The 26,745-nt window shown below is 45.7% G+C and overlaps 1 long non-coding RNA gene across 3 annotated transcripts in view; it reads right to left on the bottom strand.

Moving 5' to 3' along the window:
* The window catches only part of LOC123478952 (uncharacterized), a 125,965-nt gene that overhangs the window by 76,534 nt on the left and 22,686 nt on the right, over positions 1–26,745 (bottom strand). For 2 of the 3 annotated variants that reach the window (XR_008426824.1, XR_008426823.1), the window contains exon 2: positions 2,536–2,659. This is a non-coding gene — a long non-coding RNA (uncharacterized lncRNA). Of the gene's footprint in view, positions 1–2,535; positions 2,660–5,264; positions 5,371–26,745 lie in introns of those variants that run through there. The other variant, XR_008426825.1, reaches the window with a different exon arrangement.

Below are 26,745 nucleotides of genomic sequence, written 5' to 3'. Positions count from 1 at the left end.
CCCTGGAGGCAGCGGGCCAGGGACTGCAGGGCCCCTGCCCCATGGGCTTTTTCCCTTTCTAGGGGAAAGAACAAGGGCGCTCTGAGACCACGAATGTGCCCTGAGGGCTTTCTAGAATTGGACCAGACCTCCCTGAACTGCCTGTGCTGTGTGACGAGATTGTGTCTCCCAGGGATCTTTCAGGAGAGCGAAGGCAGCCCTGCTTTGCTGCCCTGGACGATGAGAGACAGCCGAGTGAGAACCTGACTGGCAACAGAGCCAGCTGTGGCTCACCTGCAGCCACATGCCCAGTTTCCCCCACTTTGACCTTTAAAAAACGTGCACAAGCGTATAGAACTCATGATATAAAATTTATAAAGTACAAGAAAGCAAAAAGAAAACCACCTGAACCCCACATGTTGGGTGGCTGCTGTCAACATTTTGATATCTATTCTTTTAGACTGCTTTCGTGCACATGTGTGGTGTTTATTTATGAAAAATATGAATCATATTATGTAATGCTGTTTCATAACCTGCTGCTGAAAACAGAACGAGATACCGTGACTATGCGTGCGTGGCGATCTACAGGGGTCCACAGCAGCACTCTGAATGGCTGCACCCTCATTTGGTAACGACCCATCTGCGGACGGCCAGGATTCCTCCAGTGCTCGGATGCCCATAAACAGCAGTGCAATAAGCAAATCCTTGTACATTCACCCTTGAACACGATTTGGTTATTTCCTGTGAATACTTTCCCAGAAATGCAATTGCCAGAATAACGCATATATATTGGATTGGCCACAAAGTTCATTTGTTTTTTTTTCCATAAGATGTCTCTAGTAGTGCTCAGTTGTCTTTAACTTCATTCGAAACAATTTTGTTAGATTGCATTGTGACAGCTGTCATATCAGCATGCATTTTTAGAAAAAAAATCAAAATTGGTGAATTTTTGTGTAGCCATTTTAATATTGAAGATGGAAGAAAATAAGCAACATTTTTGGTGTATTATGCTTTGTCATTCCAAGAAAGGTAAAAACACAACTGAAATACAAAAAAAGATCTGTGCAGTGTGTGGAGGAGGTGCTGTGACTGATCAAACGTCAAAAGTGGCATGCGAGATTTCTCCCTGGACGATGCTCCACGGGAGGGTAGATCAGTCATAGTTGATAGAGATCAAATAGAGACATTAACTGAGAACAACCAACATTGTACCATGTGGAAGATAGCCGACACACTCAAAATATCCAAATCAATAAAGTTATTGGTGAAAATGAAAAAAATATATCTTTTATTTTACAGAAAATACCACACGAACTTTTTGGCCAACCCAATACTTGCTTACAATGCTATTGTATAGTCCCAAGTTATTCCCTCACCCCCGCAAACACTACCAATTAATCTGCCACAGCAGTGCATGGGGAGGCTCATGTCCCCATACCCATGGCAACACTTGGTGTCATCTCTGCTGCAAACATACATCTGTGTGTATAAATATATACAGAACAGAAGTTAAAGAATCACACATGTATGGGAGGAAGTAGGTGTGAACCGGGGAATGGCCTCACCCCTTGCAAGTCGTGGCTCTCCCCCGCACACAAGTCTCCTTTGTAAACGCAGCTGACCAGCACAATAACAAGCTCTTTAGCCATGTGGGCCTGGGACTGTGGGCCTCCCCAGAGGTGGCCTGGCCCTGCTCCAACAGCGTGGGCTCCTAACAATGGCCACAGGCCACTGCGCCCGCCATTATTGCACCCTATCTCCCTCCTCTGGCCAACACCCTACTGCTCTCAGGGGTAAGTCAGAGCTGGCCCTGGGGGCCGCTGCAGGAAGCATTTAGAAAAAGAATTACTAATGCACGCATCTTTGCGGCTTCCCCAGAGAGCACGCTTGCACACCCACCCTTGTGGCTCCCTCCTTGGGTCCCAGCTGGCTTTCTACAGCAGGTTTATTGGAAGTTTGGAGCTTCCCTGGCAATAAGTTTAGAAAAAAACCTGTTAAATCACCCAGCAAGCCACAGAGCTAATCGGAAACCACAGAACCTGGAGAAAGCGAACGAGGTAGAAAGGCAAATGGACCCCACTGTTCCGTTGATCTATTTCTCCCTTTATGCTGCTCTTTCTTATCTAGCTCCACAAAACACAGTGTCTCTCTCCAGCTTGTGAGGAGGATAGCTTTCCCGCCCATCTGCATATTATGGTCCAGACAGACTTGAGTCTCCGCAGGGAAGGCAGTTGATTTATGGGCAATGGATCTTCAATCAGCTTCATTCCAGCCTTCTGAGGCTCTCCCTCCACTCCCGTTTGGTTCCTAATTCATTAATCTCCCACCTCCCCGCATTTGCCTGATCCGATTACTCTTATGTATAAATATGATTTCGCTCCTTTCTGTACCACTGACGACTCGTTTGATCATAGGTGCCCCTGCACCTCGGACCAGATGTGAACGGGCCGATATTGGGCCCTTCTGTCCCCCCTGGGGGCCTTGCCTGTCTCTTGGGGACACCAGGATGAAGCAGCAGAAAGAGAAATGACAAAAGGGAGAGGTTTATAGTCTCACCAGGGTAACAAAGCTTCTCATCTTCTGGTTCTGTTTTTCATCATAGGGAGGTTTTCAAGCTTCTCCCGGCTGCGTCGTCGGCAGAAGCTGCTATGTCAGCAGCATCTCTGGTGTCTCAGGTCTTCTGCAGGACAAGGAGAGGGTCGCATGAGGGGAGCTTCCTCGTCTACACAGCGTGAACACTTCACTTAGGACATGGGGACCAAGGGCTCTGCCGAGCACTGGGCTGGCATTTAGCACACTTCTAAGTGAGAACTGCTCACTCCAGAGGCAGAGAGGACTGGAAGATTATTCTTGTCCAACTGCTTCCTTTCTTTTTCTTTTCTTTCCTTTCTTCCTTTCTTTTTCAATTTTCATAGCCATCCAGGGAAATTAGTAGTGCAGTGGGAAGAATACTGGCCCAGGATGCAGAACCCAGGAGCTTAAGTGGTCGCCGTGAGACAGTGCTAGCTGGGCCAGAGCGGAAAGTGGAAAAGCTCGAAGTAGGCCCCTGGCCATGTGGCTTCCTGCACCCAGGGGTGACGGGCCTGACCTCGTGCTGAGGTCTGAGGTCCTGAGAGTCCCCACAGCACAGATTTTAGTGGCAGGGAGGGATTAAGGAGCTGTTAGGAGGTCCCCATGAGGCTCTGCTGATCCAGCAGAGCCCAGAGTTCTCACCCTGGAGAAAGTGGCCAGGCCCACGCGGGGGTCCCAAATACACGAGCCTGGCCTCGGACCCCCATCCTCCTGTTCCCTTTCCCCTCACCTGCGCTTTTTCTCCCAGTGCCCTCCTCAGTCAGGCCAGCTTGCTTTATCTGACCAGTTTATCACCACTCAGCCCTGCCCCAGGAAGACCATGTTAGGCCCTTAATCCTGCCTCCTCCGTAAAGACTTCTCTGGTCACTGCAGCCTGCACAGCCCCTCGCAGACTGCACTGGGGGACTCTTTAACACACGTGTCTCTCTAGGTCCACCTTGGGGTCCACTCTAAAAGGGGCCCTGTTTCTCCTTCACTTGTGGGTTGAGAGCCACGTCCTCTGAGCCAGGGGTGACAGAGCTTCTCTCATTCCTTCACATCAGGGTCTTTGGCTTTTTCTTCATGTCTCTAGCAGTTAGAGTGGTACCTGGCAGATGGTAGGGTCTTTAGTTCATGGAAACACTAAGAGGGGAAACACTCCCCTCTTTACTCTTTCCCTACAACCAGGCTTAGGGAAAGAGTAAAGAGGGGAGATGCTACAAAGTTAACAGAAGTTTCTGGAATCTTAGAAGGGTTGTTTCCAGTGTTCAACAGAGTAACAGTTCTCAAATGCGGTTTGGAGATCGCTGGGGGTCCCCAGTACTCTTCCAGAGGGCTCTCTGAGGTCAAAACTATTTTCAGAATAATGCTAAGATATTATTTGCCTTTTCTATTGTCATTAGCTCAGAAGTGTGCATGGGCATTTTCCAGAAGCTACATAATGTGTGAAGTCACAGAGGACTGCATGCAGAGCAGATACAAGAGTCCAATTGTCTTCTATTAAGACAGACACTACAAGGATTTGCAAAAATGCAAAACAGTGCCATTCTTCATATTGATTTTTTTCTTTTTTTGCTTTGGAAAATATAGCTCTTTTTCTTAAAAATATGCTATTTAGGCTAACATGTAATAGGCTTATTATAGTGATTTTTTAAAAATAAGAAATATTTTAAACTTTTCTCAGTTTTAATCTCTAATACAGTAAATATAAACCACTAAAGCCCACACAAACAAAAGTTTCTTGGGGCCATCAATACTTTTTAAGAGGGAAAAGTGGTCCTGAGGCGAAAAAATTGAACAATCTTTGCACTAGGAACATGAATGTTATTTGCTTGTCTGGAGTAAGCGCCCCGCCCACCCAGTTTCCATTTCTTTTTTATTCCTGGTGCCTGTGAGTGTTGGGATTACTCTCAGCTCTGGGTAATTCGCATGTGTGGCTCCCAGTGGCCCTCAGTGGCGGCATGCTGATGAGGCCAGACCGGCTGTGTGAGGAGTGGAGCTTAGTGAGGGTCCCTGGGCGCCCTCCCTGCAGTGGCGGCTGGCCTCTTCCTCTTCCTCTCTGCAGAAGCCCATGAGTCTCTCTCGGCACCTCAGAAATTACCCGTCTCACTCCTCACAACTTGACCAGTACAACGACCTGCCCTTCTCGGCTCACAGACTCTCTTCCCAAAGCAAGAGAGAGAACATTTCTCAAGGCCTATCTTTCAGGATTAGCTGAATCCCAATTTGCGCTCTCCCTTGGAGATGGCAGCGGGAGGGGGACAGGGAGGAAGAAGGGGTGCCCTTCCCAAAAGGCAGCTGCAGGGCTGAGGGTCCGGTTGTAGATGCCCCTCCTTCACTCCATGAACATACCCCAGAATCCCCCAAACTGTCAGACCCAGGAAAGTGACTTGAGGCCCAGACACAAGTGTAATGTGTGAGCTTGTGTTGCCATGGAAAGGTGGGATGGCTCGCTGCTCAGTATCAGATCCATTAAAGTATTTCCAGCACTTGGAGGGTTAAGTCACAAAGGAATTAAGATTTGTCTGGAGGATAGAAGGCAGGAGGAAGAACATAGGGGAAGAAATATAGCTGCCCACATAAACAGTAATAATAACCGAGGTTTAAGATTCGCTCAGGCACACGGACTAGTGTATTTTCCTCCCAATAACTAAGCGAAGCAAGTGCATTAATATTATCTTCACTCTACAGATGCAGAAGCGGAAGTCGAGCAAGTGAAGTTATGTGCCACCTACCAAGTGGTGGGGCTGGGTTCCGGCTCCAGGACCATTGCTCTGACATGCAGCTACTCAGGGAGCACACGTTCCAAAACGGCCTGAACAGGCTGTTGGTCCTCTCCAGTAATTACTGCCCCAAGCAAGGGGAAGAGAGGGACTCTTCTGAAAGCCACAGGAGCCAACTATAAAATGTCAGCTCCACACTTCACGGGGTGGCTGTGGAGCTCCATTCCCAAGCAGGGCGTCCAGGGGACACACCAGGAAGTCTGGGCAGTCCAGGCAAACATTCTTGGATTCAGTTTTGGCAGGGTGGGTGGGGGTGGATATCTGGTTACACCTGCCTTAAACATTGTTTAGGCTAGACTGTTGGGCACACCGCCTGGAGCTGACCCTGGGTGCCTGTATCCCTGTGTGTTTGTGTGCTAAAACCAATTCTAAAAGCCTTCTGGGAGGAACCCCTGGCAGAGCAGCGCGTCCCTCGGGCCTCACCTCCAGAGCTGGTGGGGCGGGCTGTCTAGGGAGGCCAGTCCCCAGTCTTCTCAGCTTCTATTAGGGAACTGCTCCCAGCTCATGGGAGAAGACTGGGGACCCTCCCAGGCACCTGCAGGCAGCACAAGCTCCTCCCTGCCCTTCCCTGTATTTGGCACAGGCTCTGCAAAGAGCAGGAATACTTCACATTTCCTTGCCTTGAGGACATATGGCCCCTTTACTCTTTCAGGAACTTAAAAACCCATCCCTGGGCCATGCCAGGTGGGCAGAGAGCTGGGGGCCTGCTCTGCAGCAGGGGCTCCTGGCAAGACTGCTTTATGAATTGGGTCTCACTGTGATGTCATTTAGAAGAACTAGTCATTGGCCGGCAGCAGGGCTGTTGAGAGGGGGCTGGTCATTACATCCCACCAGCCCCCTCCTTGGACCAGCAGGACCAAGGGCAGCCCCACCTGAGTCATTCCTAGGAGGACAAGCTTAGGTAAAGAGCTACACAAATGCAGGCTTGTAGCGCGCGCGCGCACACACACACACACACACACACTCCATGCTTTGCTGCAACCCCGCCCCCTTCAGACACTCGGGCCAGCGATGTTTCTCACGGCACCGAGGCTTGTGCAGCCGACTGGGCTTCCTTCTTTTTGTTGGCCTTCAGGAAGCTGAGAGATGGCGCATTAGTGGCTCCCTAGAGTAAGTGAATACAACTGTGAGGTATTCTTCCAAATCTTTTTCTATTCCTTTTTCTCCCCTTTTCCAACTCGAGGAACTTCTAATATTCTGAAATGCACATAAAGTAATATTCTACCTGATACCTGCCATACAGAGTTGACTATTATAAAAACTGTGAATATTTTGTCACATTTGCTTCAAGTCAATAAAACCTTACACAGAGTTGAAAAGCCCGTCGTCCCCCTCTCAGACTATTTCCTACCCCAACCCTAGCAATAACCACTATCCTAAATTTACTTCAGGTCTTTCTTTTTAAAATTTTAATGAATATGTCTATGGACAGAGAAATTTGGGGGTGGCTTATTTTTTGCATGAATTTTATACATGGCTCACACAGTATGCTCTGTAATTGTGTGGGTTTTTGTTTTTTGGGGTTTTTTAGTTAACAGGATGCTTTGGCGAGCCTTTCTCACTTTTTATGTATATTCTCTGTTGTATTTTATGGCTCCTTATTAGCCACCATATACCCTTTTTGGAACAAGGCAGAGCTCAAATAAGGAAGAAATTAATAAATGAAGGAACTTCTGGTATAGTAGTTATTATCCTAAGTAAGAGCGGGTCATCTGCTAGTCAGTCCTCCTCAGGGAAACCTACAACTGATGAGAACAAGCCAACGCGGACGCAGGAGATACTGGAGCTGGAGATGGGGAAGCCTCCCTGGTGGTGTGGCAGGCACTTGAGGGAAGAAGGCATTTTCTCTGAGATGGCTTTGCTTCTATTTTGCGCAGAGGTGAAGAAATGGATGAAATGAAGGAACCTGTTACATTTTTAACCAACTAGCAGCTCCTGGCAGGGAAACAGTGGGCCAGCCACAGAGCTAAACACGAGGGAAGATTAAAGCGGTCTGGAAAGGGCTCCTGCCTTCCAGGTCCTATCATCCTTCGGGGAAGCTAAGTCGGCCACGTGCAAGGTCATGCAGGAGCCTGTGCCGGAGAGGTAAAGAGCAGGGAGCCCGGCTGCCTGGGCTGAAATCTCCGTTCTGCACTTGCCAGCCCCATGCGTCTACTTAAATTCCCCTGTGACATGGGAATAACAGGCCTGCACTAGAATGAAGTGCTGATATTTAAAGCCAGGAAACCACTGCCAGACTCGTAGCAAGTGCTATACAGCTGACCCTGAGGAACAGGGTTTGAGCCACGTGGCTCCACTCGTACCTGGAGTTTTTTCACTGAAGACTATAAATGTATTTTCTCTTCCCATGATTTGCTTGAAAACCTTTTTTCTAGATCAATTAATTGTAAGAATATAGTATATAATAATACGACATGCAAAATACGTGTTAATTGGTATCGGTAAGGTTTCCAGTCAAAGGTAGGCTATTAGTAGTTAAATTTGAGGAGAATCAAAAGTTATATATGGATTTTTGACTCCACAGGTCAGTGCCCATAACCCCCATGTTGTTCAAGGGTCAACTGTATATGTATTTGTTAAGTAAAACTAAGTGTTGCTTAAAAGGTAGGGATCATAAGCTAGAGTGGTCCAGAGGCAGCTTGGGGCTAGAGGGGATTACAGATGGCTTCACAGAGGAGGCAACAGAGGGCCTGATCAAAGGCCCAAGCAATTCAGGTCTCTTAACCCAGGGGACCTTCTGCACCAAAACTGCCCAAGAAAGTATGTGTGGGGCACAATGAAGAAAGTCAGGCGAGACTTCAGGGTACTTGAAGAGAATGGTGGGCTTTATGATGAATGGAGGTGGGGGAAGGGCTTGATGTCAGGACTGAGAGTCTGAGATTTATCCCGTGAGGGGTGTGGAGCCTCTGAAGGTTCCATGCAGCAGCGACATGTGGCAAGGAGATGCATCGGTCAGGACAGGGTGCTTCACGAACACACACTCCCATTTCCCAGCGGTGTGGAACAACAGGTTACTTCTTGCTCACAACACATGTCCTCCGCCAGTCACCTGAGCCTTTGTCCCACCCTGGCTTCCCTTTGCAGCACAGAATGAGCAAACAGCCTCCGTCTAGAACATCGTGGGGTTGTTTCAAAGAGAGAAAAAAAAGCACATGGCAAATGACACGCTGGCACTTAAGACTTCTGCTGGGAAGTGACACGTTTCACTGGCCAGAGCAAGTCATAAAGCCAAGCTTGTGGTCCCAGGGGTCTTCCCAGGAAGGGAAACAAGTATTTGTGAGCAATAATATCACCTCCCCCAGGGAGTTTTAGGACTCTTGCAAATATCACAGAGGTTTTTGCTATGATGTTCCCTTCATCCCAGTAACAGTGGCATCATGCATTCGTACAAATTCATCTTTAGACCATGATGCTTAAGAATTTGCCTTGAAATCAATGTGGACCTTCCCCCGCGCGTCAGGATGCCCCATTAGCTAATTAAAAGGAAGGGGTTCCTCTGAGAAGCATTTTTCCCCAAGCCTGAAAAATGATCATGTTACTGCCTTTGAGTTACTCAGGCATCCTGGTTGAGGGGAACTGGTGTGTTCTCCAGTTTGCCTGGACTTACAATTTTGTAGCCTGCTGTGATTTCTGGCCTATTGATTAATGGGTCTCTCTCTCCTCCACGAGCAACCTTAATCTTTTCTTAATTGCTTTAATGGCTATTCGGCTTCTCTCCTGTGCCTTCCCCCACAATGTTGTTGTCACGGAGCTTTTGTGTCTTAACTTCGTCCCCAACCCAGAACTTTGCAGGCAAATGAAAGGTGAATTCTCTCTTTGTTTACCCTCTTTTCCTTGTTTTTCTCTTGCTTTATTTCTTCTTCAGCTGTTTTCACATTTCTTAATCAGTGTGGGGCACTCTCTGAGGTAATTGGGCACAAAGAGAAAGATAAACAGAAGTATAAGGAGGGAGGCCAGTGCCTGGTCCCCCCGCCCCCGAGGCCCCCAGCACCATTGGCATCGGCCTGGGCACTGTGCCTCCCTCTCTCTGCCCTGCCCTCAGAGACCAGCAACCAGGCAAGCAGCTCCTCTGCCACGCTGAGGGCGTCTGAGGTTGCCCCAAGCCAGTCTAGGAATAGAATTCCAGGACTTTCTTTAAATATGCTCATTTGTTCATTCATTCACTGATTCATTCACAACCACTTATTCAATGCTCATTGTGCAAGGTATCGTGGGAAAGTAGAAAAGAGGCACAGACCCCGAGCTCAAATCACTCACAGGTCAAACTACCAGAAGGGAAAGAGTAAATAAAATCTTAAAATTAAAAATAAATAAATAAATATAATGGGCCTTACAGATAAATAGGACAGGCAAGCAGACAAAAGAGAAGGCATTTCTGGAGGTGACGAGGACCCTGAGAGGAGCTGGGGGACTGAGTTCAGGGAGTGAATACGTAGGTGGGGAACCCTGAGTTCTTTGTGCCCTGGGCCTCACTGCCTAGACAGTTGGGTGTGGTGGGCAAGTGCTTTACTGTGGATACCATGTTTGGGGTCTGCTTGCACCTGCAGGAAACCCCTTTCCCAAAGGGTTCCCCATTCTTCTGAGAGGGGAAAGATGATAGGAATGGTTAGTGGATACCATTTTAATGGGGGAAAGGAGGAGGGAAGAATATTCTCATTCAACAAGGACACAAGAAACAAAATTCTGGAACCTTCTTGGGTGTCCCCACAAAGTCTGAAGGGATTCACATGGAGACCCTGCCGCCCACATGACCTAGGCCACTGTCTCCCTACCGGATGTGTTGGAATGTGAGGCTGCACTTCCATACTGAGATGGGCAGGAGCTGGAGAGCGCAGCTGAGCCAAACTGCTTGATGCCACTGGTGCCAAGGGACTCACGTCTAATGTAATTGTTAAACCCTTAGGGGAGGCAGAAAGAGAAAGACCATTCATTGAATATTTATGTCAGTATATTAAGGAAGACATAGAGCAGTTAAGAGTTTATCTCTGGGTCAAAGGACCAAGTTCAAATCTAACCTCTTTAAATCTGTTTCTTTCTAGCTAGGTGACCTTGGGTGAGTTAATTAATCTCCCTTTTCTTTTCCCAAAATGCCCTATTTTAATTATGAAACATTTCAGAGAAATATCTAACACACATATAACCTTTACACTTATAGGTACTTGAGTATTTATCACCAGCATTAAACATTGTATCATATTTACTTCCTATTACCCTTTTAAAAAAAAGAAATATTATCAAGTAGCTAAAACTATCCTCTCATTGCTTCCCGTTCTTTTTTCTCTAACAGTCACCAGTGTCCTGCCGTTGGTGTTTATTCCAGTGCATTTTTTAACTGTTACTCCCTACGCAGTGCCTGTAAATAATATAGGCTCTCATAATAGATGCTGCTTAAGATTTTACATGATGGGCACTGTACGTTATGGGTCCTTTTGAAAATTCCCTCTTTTCCCCACGTAACATTGTATTCTGGGATTTACCCCCCTGATGCCTGTGACTGCTATTCTGCTCTGAGAATGAGCCATTGTTTTTGTTTGTTTTGTTTTCAAATTAAATTCATTGAGGTAATGTTGGTAAAAAATTCTATAAATTTCAGGTGTACAACATGATTTGATATCTGTATCCTCTCTTGCGTGCTCACCACTAAAAGCCTCGTTTTCTTTCGTTACCGTGTATTTGACCCCTTTACTCAGTTTGCCCTCCCCCCACGCCCTTTGTCCTCCGGTAACCACCACCTCTGTTGTCTGTGTCTATGAGTTTGTTTTTGATTTGACAGTACTTTTGTTACTTTCTATATTCCACATATGAGTGAAATCATATGGCACTTACTCTGTTCTGTCTGAATATCCATATTGTCTAAAGCAACCTATAGATTCAGTGCAATCCCTATCAAAATCCCAATGGAATTTTTTAACAGAAATAGAACAAAAAAATCTCCCTGACTGGTATGGCTCAGTTGGTTGGGCATCACCCCACAAAGCAAAAGGTCACTGGTTCAATTTCCAGTCAGGGAACATGCCTGGATTTCGGGTTCAGTTCCCAGTTGGGGCACATACAAGAGGCAACTGATCGGTATTTCTCTCTCACATTGACTTTTCTCTCCCTTTCTTTTTTCTTCCCTTCCCCCTATCTAAAAATAAATAAATAAAATCTTTAAAAAAAGAAATAGAAAAAAAATCCTTAAATTTATATTTGTGGTAAATTTTGTACCACAAAAGACCCTGAATAGTCAAAGCAATTCTAAAAAAAAAGAACAAAGCCAGAGGTATCACGCTCCAATTTCAAACTATATGACAAAGCTATAGTAATTAAAACAGTATAATATTGGCAGAAAAACAGACACATATATCAATGGAACAGAATTGAGAGCCCAGAAATAAACCCACACATATATGGGCAACTATTATAATTTATGACAAAGAAGCCAAGAATATATGAGGTCTGTCCAGAAAAAGTCCAGGCACTGTTAATATAACGAGAACAATTTGAGTGACATTGATGTAACCTGACAACCAAGGAGAGTGGACTGGAATGTGCATACATGAACAATGATGACTTCACTGTACTAGTTGGTTGGGGGTGGTAGATGCCACTGAGTGAGCATGTGTACTGTGTGGCTGTCACATTCAAAATGATTGAGTGAGTTGATCAATGAATCTGCATCAAATTTTGCATTAAGCTTGAATATTCCACTGGCAGAAACTATTCCGATGATTCAGAAGGCTGCGGCTATGGGCAACTGTTGATTGGCAGCTTCACCATGATAAATGGGCCCCCTCATGCATCACATCTCATGTAGAGTTTTTTGGCAAAACATCAAATCACCCAGGTGACTCAGTTCCCCTACAGCCCAGATTTGGTACCCTGCAACTTCAGATGTTTCCCAAAACTAAAATCACCTTTGAAAAGGAAGAGATTTTTCAGACCATCAATGAGATTCAGGAAAATATGATGGGGCAGCTGGTGGCGATTGGGAGAACTGGGTGAGGTCCCAAGGTGCCTACTTTGAAGGGGACTGAGTCATTGTCCTATGTATAATGTTGTTTGTATCTCGTATCTTCTTCAATAAATGTCTCTATTTATCATATCACATGGCTAGATCCCTTCTGGACAGACTTCACATAATGGAGAAAGGGAAGTCTCTTTTATGTATGATCTTGGGAAAACTGTAGAGTCACATGCAAAAGAATGAAACTGGAACCACTGTCTTACACCACACACAAAAATGAACTCAAAATGGATTAAAGACATGAATGTAAGAACTGAAACAATAAAATACATAGAAAAAAACATAGGCACTAAGCTTCTGGACACTGGTCTCAGTGGTGTCTTTGTGAATTTGACTGCAAAGGCAAGGGAAACAAAAGCAAAAATAAAGGAACGCCACTACATCAAATGGAAAGCGACTGCACTGCAAAAGAAACATCAGCAAAACAAAAAGGCAACCATTTGAATGGGAGAAGATATTTGCAACTGCTACTTCCAATAAGAAGCTAATATCCCAAATACAAAAAGAACTCAGACTGCTCAACAACAATGACAACAACAAACAATCTGACTAAGAAATGGTCAGGATCTGAGTGAGCCATTGCTTATTTCTTCAAATCTCCTAAAGCAGGGCCAGCAATCTTTTTCTGCACAGGCCCAGATGTGAACATTTAAGCCCATATGGTCTCTTGCAGTGATTTAGCTCTACCATTGTAGACAGAGAGCAGCCACAGACAGTATGAGTGTGGCTGTGCCCCAATAAAAAATACAGTTCATATAATTTCTTAAATTAAGAGTTCATTTTTTATAGCAGTTTAAGGTTCTTAGCAAAATTAAGGGGCAGGTACTAGATTTGCCACATTCTCCCTGCCCCCACACATGCATAGCCTCCCCATTATCAACACCCCCCTCCCCACCATAGTTGTAGATTTGCTACAACTGATGAACTTACATTGACACGTCATAATCACCCGGGATCTAGAGTTTCCATCAGGGCTCACTCTTTGTGTTGTATGTTCCATGGGTTTGGACAAATGTTTCCATCATTACGGTATCATACAGAGTGTTTTCACTGCACTAAAAATCCTCTGAGCTCTGCCTCTGTGCTTCCACCTACTCGCCACCCTCACCCCTGGCAACCACTGATCTTTTTACTGTCTTTCTAGTTTTGCCTTTTCCAGGATGTCACATAGTTGGAATCATACACAATGGAGCCTTTTCAGATTGACTTCTTTAAATCGGTAATATGCATTTACATTTCCTCTGTGTCTTTTCATGGTTTGATTGCTCCTTTCGTTTTAGTACTGAGCAATGTTCCTCTGCCTGGACGTGCCACAGTTTATGTATCCATTCACCGACTGAAAGACACCTTGGTTGCTTCCAAGTTTCGGCAATCATGAAAAAAGCTGCTGCAAATATCCGTACGCAAGTGTTTGTGTGGAACTGTTTTTAATCATATAGTTCTCATGTGTCACAAAATATGATTCTTCTTTTGATTTTTTTCAATAAGTTAAAAGTGTAAAAACTAGTCTCAGCTCTCACACTGCAAAAGCAGGTAGTAGGCCCGATTTGGCCCGTGGGCCAGTGTGCTAACACTTGCCCTGGAGACCGCTGGGTTGTTTCCACTTTTCTCCTGTTGCACACACACAGTGCTGATTTCTGTGCACGCTTCCCTGAGCATAGTGCGAGCACAGCCTCCAAACTAGACACTGAGGTGTAGAACTGCTGTGGCACAGGAGAGTTAGGGAACTGTAGGAAAAGCTGCCAGCCATGGAACAGTGGCAAGTTGTAACAGTGAAAAATTGTAACCCACCCTGCCATTCTTTTGACGTTGTTTCTGTAAATGCTGACTGTAACTAATATGTAGCTTGTCAATGAACAGCATATTTGCATAAGAATCCTAGGAGCTAGTTTCAAAAGATATAGACTCTGACCTTCAAGCATCCCAGTTCCAAGAGACTTGCTGACCTTCACTCCTGAAGCCGGGACGACATGAAGCCAGGATGACGAAACCAGTATGATGCACACTGGGCCGTCCGTCACTGGCCGTATCAGAATGACTGTTCGTCTACCGTCTACCGTTAGAGAACTTTCCAACCCCCTCCCTCGATCTCTTTGTTCTGTTCCCCTCTCCCTCCTTATAAAAACTTCTGTCTCCAATGGGAGGTAGAGATGGGCTTTGAGATGAGTCTCCTATCTTCCAGGTTGCTGGCATCTGAAAATACACCTCTTTCTTTACATCAGCACCTGCCTCTTAAGTACGGGCTTTCATAGCGGCAGGCAGCCAGACCTGCGTTTTGGTTACAATCAGGCTTTGACAGGTGCATGGACAAATTGGAAGGGTCACAGAATTTGCCTTTGGAGCATCCCACCTCTCACTTCTCCATCCTTCCTCCTTCTACCAGGATCCCTTCTCTAAGCCAGGTTCCCTAAGGCTCTGTGCTGCCCTGGTCCTGCCAAAATGTTTGATAAACTGTGGTCAAGGAACCCAACATGACCCCTGTTAGGAGAACATGCAATGGAAAGGAAGAGCCTGAGGAGGAGATGCTTAATCCAAAGGCACAGAACTCAAATGGCAGGATGTCAGGCCACATCACAACTGCTGTAGGGATATCTGGGAACAGTAGGGGCCCCTTTGGTAATCCCCAAAAATATATATCGGCTATGCAACCACTTAGTCCACCAACCCCGCCTGAATGAACCACAACTGGACACCAGCACAGTGTCACACTCAACACAAAATTCCAGCCTGGATCAGATCTCTCTGGGGCTTGCCCTGCTCCAGGTGGCTTCCTCCTGACTTGGGGAGCAACCCTGCGGGGACTGAAAGGCTGTCTTTGTGCAGGCATCCCCAGCACTGAGAACCTCAGGGAGCCTCTAGCCCCTCTTACTCTCACTCTTTCTGTGTCCTCTCCTACAATGCCTCCCACCTGGAGAGCTGACAACTGCGAGCAACACTCAGAGGCCAGCTCACAGGGAAGGCGCTGAGCTCCCAGAAGCTCCAAACCAGACTCTTCACACACATACCTGTCCTTGGCTCATTGTTGCTCCCTCCTAGAAAGAGTATCAGGCCCCCCACCCTGGCCCTCCCACAGCTAAACAACCTCTGAGTGCTGTTTCCATGACAACCAGCAGCATTGCTGTAGTTTCACACCTATAACACGAACCTTCTGCCCCCCAACATTTTACCCCCACGCCCAGGATTCTTGTCAAGACGTGCTCCTGGTCACAGTGAGTGCATGCTCGGCCAACGGACCCCTATCGGCCAGTTTCTAAGAATTTCACACCCGTGTTTACTCAAAGACATCAATGGAGTGACTTCCCTTTGAACATGAATTTTTTTTTAAATTTACAGTTAAGTTCAAAATGAAACAAGCGGGGTATGGGCAATTACAAAAATGTTTGGTACAGCCGAAGCTGTCATAGGAGGGTTGGAGGCATGAGGAGAGAACTTGGCCCAGAGGCCTGTATGTGCAGACGTGATTATTCTTCAAGTAGGAGTTAATGGAGAGGCAGATCTCCAAATATTTCATACATGGATTACAGCCAATTACCGGCTTACACAGAGGCCAGAATGCTGGCTCCCCTCTGGCCATCCCCAGATTATCAACATGCAAATAGCGAGAAACAAGGGGACCCAGGAGAGGGGCCTGGGCTGTGGGCAATGAGGAGTGGGGGCCACAGAGCGGAAGGGCTCCCCCACTCCCTCTGCTCAGCCTCCTTGCCCCAGCTCTGATTCTGCTCTCAGTAGCCTTCCGAGGGTCCAGTCTCTACCTCAGCCAGGTGGCACACCCCACCCCACCCCTGCCAATGCCAGTCCAGTTCTTTCTGGCCCATATAGCCCCAACAAAACATCATTCCCAGCAAACCCACCCATTATACCAACATGAAGTGAATGTAACTCTTCACAGAAGGAAGAGCCTGGAGAAGTAGGAACTATAACACCCTATCATCACAAAGCAATCGTGCTCTGTTGAGGGGGTCAGCGACGGCCTTTCTGGGAGGGGACCCTGAGAACCAGGAAGGGGACAGTTGATGGCTTTTGGATTCAGACTTCTGGATGGATGGTTGGGAGCTGGTCTATTCTCTGAGCCTTCCTGAGGGTTCAGAAGTCTCTAGAAGTCACGGTTTCTCTGTGCCCCGCCTGATGGGGCAAGGGCTGTGGGGCTAACAGTCCCCACCAACCCTAACCTGCCTTCTCTCTACACCCTGTTCTGTCACCCTTTCCTTGATGACTGGGTGCCAGAGGGCAACTCCCATGCCAAATCTACTATATAATCCCTTAAGTGGCCATTTTCAGACGATGAAATCTCACGGGCCTCCTCTCGGGTAGCTCCTGAGAGCAAAATTATTTTTGTCAGTCATAGATTCTAAAATACAACCTGGGGCTAATGTATCCCCATATTGCTTGTCCCTTCGGGAATGGGACAGGATGGGGCATTGGGTGATCAGACCCTCGCGAGGCACTGCATTTCAGCCTGAGCCCTGGTGTTCGGGAAGGTTGGGGATTCTGTGACAAGGCTCACAGGGCAGGCTGGTTTCCCCTGGACTAGCTGTCAACCAGTTCCTACCAGGTCCCCTCAACTGAGTGGCAGCCAAAGTGAAGCTGCAATTTTAGGTCACGAGGCAAATTCCCTTTCCTATTCCAGAGGAGAGCAGAGCTTTCAAAGTGTGACTTAGCCTGCATGACATCCCAGTGTCCCCCACCCAAAAATGTCTCTGGGAAGGCACCCTCTGCCCTGTTCACCTTGAACCTGTTCCAATTTGACTTTAGACAATAGCTGTCTTCCTAAATATGTTGGACGCTCTCTCAGTTCCTGCCACCTCCCCTGGTCCTGGCCAGCTGGTGACAGAGACTCCCCTTACACTTTGAGCGTGAGGGAAACTGAGGCTGTGGAAAGGCATGGACTTTTCAGTTCCTTAGCCCCCAAACATCCTAAAGTCACGATGCCAAGTTGGGATGTTAAGTAACTCAGACATCCTGGGTGGTGTGACCTCCCTGCCCTCCTCACACCCCATCATTGTCTGGCTGAGGCCCCAAACTTCTTTTTTAAATTAATTAATTTTTAAATTTATTTATTTATTTATTTTTAATTACTTTATTGTACAATTACAGTTGTCTGCATTTTCTCCCCACCACTCTCCCCCCCCCCCCCGCCCCAGCCAAACTTTTGAAAGTGCCTTCGAGCTGCTTGGCAGCCCATGTGGGCACCTGTGCTGCTGGTCACCCCACCCTGGGGGCTGCTATTCGCAATGCCCGGGGTGAGCTGTCGCCGCCTCCTGTCCACCACCCCTTTCCTCTTCCAACTTCGTGGCTTTTCATCAGCCCAGCCGCCTCTAAGTCTGAGAAGCTAATGTTTAAAAAAAAAAAAGTCCTAAAATCAACAGATGCATAAGTAATTGCATCCTGGCAAGATTAAATTAGGTGAGTTAGAAAAGCCACAGGGGGTGTTATAATTCAGTACTTAGGGGGATAACCACACAAGTAAACACCAAATGAAAGATTCTCATTTCTTCTCTTGGTCCTTTCCGGCAGCCCCCACCTCCAGCCTAGTCTGGTCTCAGCCCCCAGCCCCAGCCCCAGCCCCAGCCCCAGCCCCAGCAGACACCACTCTGGTCAAAGAGGGAGGGAGTGTGCTCTCCACCTGGCTACCCAACCCTCCTTCATTCCAGGAAGTCTGGGGTTCATCCGGTGAGGGGAACTGATCCCAGGGCTCCCATTCAGGTGAACTTGGAGGGCCCCCCCACCCCCCACCCCAGGGAGATTAAAGAGCATCTCCTGCCAGTGCCACAATCAGAAACAGGCTTATGGGGAAACTGAGTCAGATTCCTAATTAAGTATTGGGCAGTAAGTATTCTGGATCATGGAACGGTCAAGTCCAGAAGAACCTCCAGAAATATGACTGTAATGAAGTCCACACATCAGGATGGTTGGCCCGCCAGTGGGCAAGGGGGCCCCTTTGCGATCAATGTCCCAAACGATCACAGGCAGGCACATCCCTGGAGTGAATGGCTTGGGTGCCAGGATTAGTCGAAGCCAGAGTGGACACCTGAAATATTTTGACACTAGAGAAGAGTTATCTGAGAGGGGAAATTGCAAATTGCAGAAAGTGCAATTTCAAATAGGAATTAAATCGCTGCAGGTATAGGATTATATACCATTTAGGAAAAAATATACCACCCTTCCATTTGCATTTTTAATATTAAAATATAGTTAGCAGTTCAGCTCTGAAAAATCAGTTTCCTGCTTTCTCCTCAGCATTTCTGAGGAGTTTGGTGACATGACAGTAAGTAATAAGAATTATATGGTGACTAGGGTTTTAATTTAACAAATAAAAATACAGGACATCCAGTTAAATTTGAATTTCAGATAAATGACGAATAAATTTTTAGTGTAAGCATGTTTTACATTTAAAAAGTATTGTTTATCTGTAATTATACTTGAACTGGGCATCCAGTATTCTGACATCCCTCTCACTGATACAGAGGTAAGTGAGGAAAAGCAACTTCCCAAAGTCCATTCATTGTAAAGTTCCTTCAGCACCTACTCTGTGTACAGAGCACCTACTATGTGCCTGGCATTATGTTTGGTGCTGGGGTAATAGACCTAAAGCCTGACCTCAGGGAAGCTACAGTCCAGCCACCAAAAGTGGCCACCAAAACAGAATGTGGAACACATCATGAACAGGAATATCCAGGGTCAGGGAAATCAGAGCAAGAAATAAATTTCACATAAGTCAAGGAGCAGAGGTCACTGCCAGTACAGAGACACCAGCCCCGCCTCTGTGTCTGGGCAAAACAGGGAGGTACCATGAAGGCTTCTGGGCCAATCCTCTGTTGCGGCATCTCCTGCTCAGAAACTCATTCATTCATTTATCCATTCTACTGACATTTACTGAGAGTGTCTCATGTATCAGACACCACACAGTATGAGAGAGACAAAGATAATCATGACTCAACCTTGCCCTTAAGGTTGGCAGTCTTGAAAGAAGGTCAAGACACGTTCATAATCACGGTGACTTAGAGGTCACCCTAGCAGTGGGGATAAGAGAATGAAGGAGCACTGATGGGGTGTCACACAGCGTCTAAAAGCCAAAGGGAACCATAGTCACACAATTTTGTTTTGAGGCCAGTCCACACCAATGTGTTAAGAGATGCTGTCAAGTCATTGAACCTCTCTGAACTTTATTTTCACCTCAACAAAGGTGATATTAATAACCGTATTTATCACAGGCTTGCTCTGAGAAGCTAGTGGAACAGCCAGCACTTGGTAAACCATAAATTGTCATATAAATGTGCTCTCAAAATGATTATTGTTTGGCAGGTGCTCAAAAAGTTAAACGTGGAATTGCCGTATAGTCTAGCAATCCCACTTCCAGCCATATACCCAAAAGAACTGAAAGCAGGACTCACACATCTGTCCGCCAATGCTCCCAGCAGCATCGTTCACGATGGCCGGAAGGTGGAGACAACCCACATGTCCACCACAGACATGTGGATAAACAAAATGTGATACATGCACACAATGGAATACTATTCAGCCTTAAAAAGGAATGAAATTCTGATAGAGATTATAACATGGATGAATCTTGAAAACATTATGCCACGTGAAATAAGTCAGACACAAAAGAATATTGTATGATTCCATTTATACGAGGTACCTAGAGTAGTTAAATTCATAGAGACAGAAAGCGCATTAGAGGTTCCAAGGCACTAAGAGAAGGGGGATGGGTCAGGGGTTCAGTTTGGGATGATGAACAAATTTTGGAGGTGAGTAGTGGCAATGGTTGTACAACGCTGCAAATGTACTAATGCCACTGAACGGTATACTTCAAAATGGCTTCAGTGGCCTATTTTATATTATGTACTTTTCCCTCAAGTTTAAAAAAAGTGATTATTATTTGAAGAAGGCTTGAAAGGTCAGGGAAGAAACTGCACAGGAGGTATCCCTTGGGTAAAATTTGGCTGAGGGAGATGGTGAAAACAACCTTTAAATAGGAGAAGTCAGTACGTGCAGGAAGGGCAGGGCTCCCTGGGCCTCCCAGGCCCAACAGTTCCCACAGGGGAAGTATGGGCATGAGGTTGAGATGCTTCAACACCACCTGCTACAGAGCTGTCCTGCAAGGAAGGGACGAAAGCATTGAGGATTCAGAGTGGTACTGGGGCAAAAACTTGGGTAGGAAGTGGGTGACCCATGTCCATAATAGCCATCATCCCAGGGAGCCCTGGGCTGGGAGGGAGAACACATATGATCACTTGGGAAAGTGCATCCAGATGAACAGGAGCTGAAAGAGATAGAGAAGCTGCTCACCGATGGCTGGGAGGATACAGAAGCTGACCAATGATTGGTCAAGAAGAACCATAAGCTGACCAATGGCTGGGGAGGAGGAGTCAGAGGTATATCAACACCATTAAGGAGGGGTGGTTAGAGCCAAGGTGACTTGACTGGAGATGGAGGGAAAAGGACCTTATGACGGAGATGTGCCTTAAGCTCTGGAAGAGTCACTGGGAAGACTGGTTGGGCAAGTAACCCAGGCAGATTGAGCTGAATGAAATCTAAGATGGTAGCCACACCAGTCCAGGATACTTGTAGTCAACCCAAGTCCTTTCCAAGGACCCAGGGTGCAGACCCTGGGATCTGTTCTTTTTTGTTTGCTTCCTACAGACTTTTAAAAAATATTTCATTTATTTATTTTTAGAGAGAGGGGAAGGGAAGAAGAAAGAAGAGAGAAACATCAATGTGTAGTTGCCTCTCACATGCCCCCTACAGGGGACCTGGCCCACAACCCAGGCATGTACCCTGACTAGGAATTGAACCCACGACCCTTTGGTTCGCAGGCCTGGACTCAATCCACTGAGCTACACCAGCCAGGGCTGGGATCTGCTCTTGAACCTCAACAGAAACCGCTCTTGTACTCAGTCATCCTCTGGGCAAGAAAGCACAGACAATATCAGTCCCTAAGGTCAAAGTTTCAGGCTCCCTTCCTCCACTCTATCCCCTCCCTCATCCCTGCCTCTGCCAGAGAAAAGCTGGTTTTCCTCTGATTCAGGGTCAATTCCAGCAAAATTATAAATTCAGTGAGGATTCATTTCCTTCTTCCCATGTGGTACCCCTCAAGCCTCCTATCCTCATTCTCAGAGAAAGCCTTGCTATCAGACATTGCACACCTCTTTGTTAATTCAAACTTTAGTGTTCCTTTCCCCAAAATCATTTGCATTTCAGCCAGATCATTGTTAAAAGATTTTGAGCATGAGGGAGCAGGCAGGGGAGAACTTTAGAGACTTCCTAGCTCCCCTGCAATCATTCCTTCAACTGTAAGAGACACTCTCTTGATGAAGGGGTCACCTCTTCCTTAAGTTAGCATCAGGCATTGGCTAAACAGCAGGGTTTTCATTTAATAATAAACCATCTTAACATCAAGTAGAAAATTCTCAATAAATTGAGATCATGTAAGATGACAGTTAACATTTTAATTAAACACAGCAATTCTAATCATTTTCATCATTATAGAAACACCCAACATTTTGACACATTTCAGGTATAAATTGATGGTTCCAGTCCAATGGCAAATTGAAATAATTTTTCAGGTGATGTTTGTAAGCTTTTAGTGGCAGCTAGAGATGTTATTCAACAGTCAAAGCTATTCTAGACATTCCCATTCAAAATACCAGTACTGAAACCTCCCTCTCTGCCTCCCTCCATAAATAGCTTTAAATATTATCCCCCCACCACCACATCACACACACTATGACAAATTAATCTGATGCTTTATGCTTTGCAAAACCCACACCAAAAGGTACTTTGTTTCCCCAGGTGGAACGTCAGACTTCACTCTCTGTTTACAAGGCACGGCAAGCAGGATGGGTGATGTGCATTTGTCTTGGCAAGTACTGACTTACTGAGCACTGAAGATGGGACTTAGCATCATGCTAATGCTGGTTCTCATAGGGGACCCTGCAAGGCAGCTACTACTGTTCCGACAGAGGAGGGAAGCCAGGCTCAGAGGAGACAAGTAACTTTCCAAAAGGCACACAGCAGAAAGTGGCAAAACCAGGACTGGATCCCACAGCCATCCAGCTCCCCAAACTGTGCTCTTTTGACTATTGCCTTTCTTCCCCAAATGAAGCTACACACAGCCTTTGCTAAAAGGGAACTCAGTAAATATTCGATGGGTTACGTTTCCAATACTCAAGGTCAAAGGCCTCAGGAAGCTGTATAATGTGACATCATGGAACCAAGTTCTTTGTCACATTTCCTGTCCAGCACTCTCACCTTCAAACCACCACTACCGTCATCATCGTCATCTTTGACATCAAACTACAGATTTAACTTGAAGAAGACATATTACTGAAGAAAGAGATATACATTTTAAGAGATAGTTTAGACTTTCTGTTTACATTAAACTATTTTAATCTTTAAAATCTAGTTGAGGCTACATGCGTTCTTGGTTTCGTCGCCTTTATTATTGCCCTAATGTGCTGCATCGGCCTTACAGTCACCATTTGCCTTCGAGTCCCCTGAGAAACACGCAGAGTTTCCCCAGCAAACTTAAGCAATTTATATTCCCCTAGAGCCTCCTCCCCGTCCTTCCACAGCCATGTAAACTCAGACTTGTTGAAAAGCTACACAGAGAACTTCACATTGAAATAACAGACCTATGCAACATCAACACCCATCAAAGTGAACATGCTAAACAAAGTAGTCCAAGTTTTAAAAACTTTGGAACGTATCAGAGAAAATGAAATCACTGAGAAAACAGTAGAGTAAATAGTCTCAACCCTTGATAGTCTAATTACATTGGCTGACGTTGACAAGTATTCAGCAATACTGTGGGGTTTTAGGACGATACCTTGTGGGGCTGCATAGAGTTTATTAATACAATCAATGTGTATTCCCCGACTAAAGTATCGATGCCTGGAGCTCATGTTTTACCAATCCCGAATTTTTAAAACAAGCGTCTTGAGGGCCTGACAGTCTCTTTTCACCTTTATAACCCCCAGCAGAATTTAGCCCAGAATCACTCTTGGAACAGTTTTCTCAATAAATGTTTGTTGAATGACTATCAGTATTTAATAACCGTGCTACAAAAATTTGGTGATTCTAAAACTGGGAGAAATTATAACTGAAAAATAAATTACATATCCAACATTGAGAATGTGCTAAATGCCACTGAATTAATTCAACATGGTAATGTGGTCAATTTTATGCTATGTAAATTTTTCCTTAATAAAAAAAAAAATGCAGAGACTGGGGAGTAGCAACCAAATAGATTTCATTAAAATTCAACACAGTATATTTTCATATCAAGTGTAAAATACAATATTCTTTATAAGTAGGAAGTTTTTAAAACATCACTATTAAATAGATAAAATTTAAAAGTTGCAACAGAATTTCCAAACCTTGTGATGCAAACAAATAGCCTGAAATATGAAAAGAACTCAGGGCGTGGTGGGAAGTATTTGCAGGGTTTTCCAGAACCCTCCCTGGTGCTCCTGTTTGCTGCCCTCCCGGCCCCCATTACATTGTAAAGGGGAGGGTGGACCAGCAGTGTGCCGAAGTGAGGAAGCCCTGGGTTTCTTCCCCATCCAAGAAATTGTCCAAGTACATTGGAGAAATGTGGTACCATCCCTCCACTCCCATCCTTCAGCCAACGTTAATCACAGTTCCAAAGTCAAGGTGATTGTTCTAAGAACCTCAAAACTTACAAATAATTTCTAAAATGACTCTTCGCTCCTTAGATGACAATGTGATGACAGGCTTTTTAAATATTTTTAGTTTTAGTTTTTAGCAGTAAAGACAAAGCCTCTTACTTAAAAGGCTTTATCGTCTCAATTCAGTAGGGTCGAAGATATAAATGTATTTCCACTACATCAGGAAGCAGTATTTTCTTTTCTGACTATTGACACAACAGTGTTTCTCTTCCGTCAAAGGGCCGTTTATGGAGGTAAGTGCTGAGGATGCTGTACAAGGTTCTCCAGCTATATTTTTATTTCTAAAAGGCCAGTGATCACACACTTGTTCTCAAAAAGTGAACACATTTTGAGTAAGCCGTAGCCTGGAATATTGTCTGTGTCAAATTTCCCTTTCTGCTTTCTGATAAATCACAATGTGACAGCTCCCAGCCTTCCTCCCTTCACCATTTTGCTTGCTCATTAGGTCTTTAAAAGAAAATGCAAATCCTCCTCTCTTCATTAACCCATCAGAAAATAACTCAGATGTTCCTAATTTCTCCTCCGATTTATCAGACCAGGCTCTGATAACTTTTGAAAGAAGTCTATTCAACATTCTCAAGGACAAAGGACACTTTATAGAAATAAATAAAAAGAAACCCTGACATAAGCACAAGAGGAGAAAAACACGGAGAAGTTTGGTAAATGTTGCTTGTTTGCTTCTGAGTTATTTCCAGTTCTGCCCAAATCAATAAACACGTTACATTGCAAATGTTTCATTCAGAAACTTCTCTGATACAATCTATGAAAATAACTAAAGTCTCTCCGTTTCACTCCTCCATTACAGACACCTGGCAGGCCAAAGAAAATCAACAATCCAATGGAACCTTTCTTTTAAAAGAAAACAAGGAGAAGAAATATGGCAACTTGGTAGGATCTGAAGGAATCTAAACATGTTTATTCTTAGCTCAAGGAAAATGTTTTCACCAGGTGATTGTGTATGGATACACACGCCCCCCCCCCCAGTTTTTAAAACCTCTCTAAAACTGCCTTGTTTTCACACACTGACACTAACTAAATCCTCCAGCCTTCTCAGAATGCCTCCCCATGATCAGATGGCTTTAAAAAGAATTCTACCTACCAAAATCATTATAACACTGTTTATCTTCCTCAGAGGGGGGCTGGAGGAAGGGCAGGAGGGGAGAGAGAGGAAAGGTGGTACGTGTTTTATACTAAGTGACCCTAACATGCAAATAAACAAGGCTTCTCTTTCAGGATATCTGTTGTCAAAGACATCTCCAACTCCAACTGCATTTTTCAGCTCCTCACCAGAAATAGAACTATTGACCCCACCGAAAGTAAAGACGTTCTCTTTCTGCCCAAGATGCAGGAAAATAAGGGAGGCTTGTGTGGAAATGGTCTTCTTGAGCAGTGCACCGGACAGGGTCTCCTCGGCCATCTGACCACAATCTGGGCGCCACCTCCTCCCTTCAAGCAAATCGCATGGATGGACCTCTTGCTCACAGGAATTCCACCACACCACCTTCCAGTTTTATTCTTCAGAAAGTTCTCAGTATTTACAGGTCTCCAAATTAGGGAGGGAGCAGGGAGGAGCTCTTCCTAACAAAGAGAAACACAGTTTTGCAATAACAAAGCAGAGAGGGTGTATCTGTGTGTGTAGGATAGGGGGTGGGGGATTTTTTGGTTTTTGGGGGGTTTGTTGTTGTTGTTTTCCAGAAAAAGGAATGGAAAGATAGGCAACCCAGATTTCCCAAATAGTCAGTTTTAGGGGAGGAGGCTGAGTAAGTACCACTGGGGAAGGAAACGTTTGATAAACTCCCTGATTGCAAACTCAGTCAGCAGATTTTACTGAGAGAGCACAATGCTTCTTTAGGAAGGGCAGCGTGCTCTTCTGCACAAACATCTCCCATCAGTGTTCAGAAAGACCAAGGCATGCCTTAGGTGGACCTAAGACCAGTGTCCCCTCTCCCCAGCCAGGGAGAGCTGGTTGTATCAGGTGGGGATGGGGACAGCCGGGAACTCAGATGTGGGGAAGGGCAGTGGAGGGGGAGGAGGGCCGAAAGGCCTGGATCTTTCCTTTCTAGAGACTTCTTTGCCTTCTCTTCCACCTGGTTCCCCGGGGGGGGGGGGGGTGGTGGTGGCGGGGAGGCGGCTGTTGACTAAGGAAACAGTGAAAGCATAGGTCAGCCATCAGGCACACAATAAACATACTTGCGTTGTATGTCTGTTAAGCCTGTTAAATGGGTCGTCCCTCCACATAAATGAGCTTCCTACCCCAGCGCCCATCGCCCCACCTGTACCAACAACAATGCCTCCACACAATTATCTTACCTTAATGAACTTAATCTTTAATTTCCCAGCTTGGCCCTGGTACCCAGCCTCTCCTAATAAAGGAAGTGGGACTGTCTGAGTCCCCGTGAGCCGCCTTCCTCCACCAGCTAGGGAAACTTTAGCCACGACAAGGATTTCTGCCCCTTGTGGGACTGTCAAAAGCAATAAATATTTTTCTTTTTATTCCATCATTAGACCCTCCTAAGAATGCCTCCCATTGTCCACTGTAATTCCCAGAGCTCTCTGAGCAGGGGCGTCATTGTGGAAAATGAATCCTGAAGTGTTAACAATCCTGCCAAAGCGGCTACACTTTTTCTTCCCCCCTCCGAGGGCGTACCCGTTAGGAATGTGTCGCCTCACCATCGCCTGCTCGGCGAAAAGAGCACTTGTGTTTTTTAACGCTGGCCTTTGAGGAGGATGCTCAAGT

The sequence above is a fragment of the Desmodus rotundus genome, chromosome 5 (genome assembly GCF_022682495.2).
Source record: "Desmodus rotundus isolate HL8 chromosome 5, HLdesRot8A.1, whole genome shotgun sequence".
NCBI classification, from domain to species: Eukaryota; Metazoa; Chordata; class Mammalia; order Chiroptera; family Phyllostomidae; genus Desmodus; species Desmodus rotundus.
The sequence above is the reverse complement of the archived record's forward strand: the minus strand, read 5'-3'. Positions and strand labels throughout refer to the sequence as shown.